Below are 2,447 nucleotides of genomic sequence, written 5' to 3' on the forward strand. Positions count from 1 at the left end.
AAAGTTGATTTCTTTTAGGATTTTTGGTAAATTTTTGTTTGAAAAAAACCTATTGTAAGACCGAGTTCTCACAACTCGTATGAGTTTTCATATTATCCTAACCATGCATATATATATATATATATATATATATATATATATATATATATATATATATATAGAGAGAGAGAGAGAGAGAGATAGAATCATATGAGAACCTTTTGGGAAAACGAGAACATTGAGAATCAATGTGTGCCACTCATTTTCCTTTATGTAATATATTTTTTGTTTGAACGTACTCTTTCTAGGGTTATTTTTTGTAATTTACACACACACACACACACACACACATAGAGGAGGGTTTAAATGAGAACACTCATCTTTTGTGAGAACCATGAGAACAAATCTCATCCACTCATTTAACTTCCCTTATGTTTTAGTGAGAAGGTTAAATGGGTAATTCTACAAATCTCCTTTTATACTAACCAGAAACATCGATATTTGATTTAGGATTTCCTATCTTCTTTTGACAATATGATCTGATCAGCAAACATTTCAATCACATCGATCCCTTCTACTTAGGGTTTGAATTCTACAATTGTTTCTAAATCACTTCATCGATTCCTTCTGTGATCTTCGTCCATTCTATATCCAGGTATCTTCTTCAATTGATTTTGCCATTTCTTTATTATTTATCATATGTTTGAATTCTTCAATCGATTTTCATACTTCGATCTGCTTGTTGATTCTTCTTATAGTGGTGTAGTGTGTGTGTTCTGAACATATGATATGGATCATATGTTTATATGTTTATATGGAGATTCATACAATAATTCCCCTATTTAACCTAAAACATATGATAAGGATTAACCTAAAATTATTGATGATGTATTTCTGAAATTGGGTTTTGTGTTTGATGGGTTTGTGGGTAAAAGTGTGATGATGATTTATTTATGAAATTGGGTTTTATGTTTGATGGGTTTGTGGGTAACAGTTTGATGATGATGTATTCTTTGTTTGGTAAAATGGGTGATGCACGCTATGTGTTCGATGAAATGCCTAAACATTGTATTGTGTTCTGTTCTGGACGGTTTTGATTTCTAAGTATGCTAAAAATAGGGGATGTTGAGGTGCAATATTGGTTTTTGACGAAGCACCATTTAAGGATAGATGAGTTTAGGGTGCTATGATTTCTAGGTATCAATCAACTTCTTCTATTACTAGTTAATTTGTCTTTTCTTTTTGATCATGTTTTTGGGTAGTTAATCTTTTTTATATGTTTACTCCAACAATAAAGTTTAAGTAACAATTCAACGTTAAAGTTTAAATATTGTTTGCTCTAGCGAACTGCTAATGCCCACAAGCCAAATCAATTACTTAATTCAACATATTAACATATTATCTGATATTCACCATCCATAAAAGCTGACTCACTCGGTTAAAAGTTTATTTTATTGTAGGGTGGTGCAGGCCTACTAGGAATGTTTGATGCCGCAAAGGATGCGATAGGAGCGTACGAAGATGCAACAAAGCGACTAAGAGGTTCAAAAAACCAGCAGCAAGTTTGAGATATCATCAGTGTTTCATTGTATACATCACTAACAATAGAAGAAAAATAAGATAGACTAGCGGTTGTAGTAGTAGCACTAGTAACAACATGAAAGTTAGCAGTATCAACAATCAAACAACTGAATTTTAACAATGTAGCAGTCAATTTGATTCTTGGTGGTCCTTTAAAAACAAGAGTAAAGATTGTTTGTATGCTTTATTAAGTCTGTGTAATTACTACTTGTGATTTATGTTTATTCGGTTGGTAAATTATTTATTTCTATATATTATTATGTCATTGTTCCAATAATGTAATACATGCGGGTTTGTTTTCTTTTTCATATATGCTTATTTAATTTACTATTATGATTTACACACGTGTAAACCTTCATATGTATGCTTGTTTCTCTAAAATATTATGATTTACACATGTGTAAACCTTCATATACATGGTTGGTTTTTTTAACCATTATGATTTACACGTGTATAAACCTTCACATCTATGGTTGTTTTTTTAACTATTATGATTTACACATGTATAAACCTTCATATATATATGCTTATTTTGTTTAACTATTGTAATTTCCACATGTGTAGACCTTGTAAATTACGCATGTTTAACTGTCTTTTTTTTTTTCATTGAATGGCAAACGACATTCCATTCATCACCAAAGATATATAATGTTTGGGACAAGCAAGGTGCTTAGACCATAAACATATGATAACATCGCCCAACTTAGCTCACCCTACTTTTATTACAAAAAATTACTCACTTAAATCAAGACACCCAACTTTGCCACTCGAGATTGTTTCACTTCGCCCTATGCTTCAGCCAAAGAAAAGTCATTACTTGGATTTCACCGAAAATCTTCTCAATGACCACTCGATTTCCAGAGAATATTAGTTCACTCCTCGCCTTC

At 31.5% G+C, this 2,447-nt stretch overlaps 1 long non-coding RNA gene across 1 annotated transcript; it reads left to right on the top strand.

Moving 5' to 3' along the window:
- The first annotated feature begins 507 nt into the window (after positions 1-507).
- On the top strand, positions 508-1,812 carry LOC118488964. The gene is made up of 2 exons (XR_004885443.1): positions 508-634; positions 1,440-1,812. It is a non-coding gene; the product is annotated as an uncharacterized LOC118488964 (long non-coding RNA).
- Positions 1,813-2,447: the final 635 nt, after the last annotated feature.

Source organism: Helianthus annuus, chromosome 17, assembly GCF_002127325.2.
Source record: "Helianthus annuus cultivar XRQ/B chromosome 17, HanXRQr2.0-SUNRISE, whole genome shotgun sequence".
Classification (NCBI taxonomy): Eukaryota; Viridiplantae; Streptophyta; class Magnoliopsida; order Asterales; family Asteraceae; genus Helianthus; species Helianthus annuus.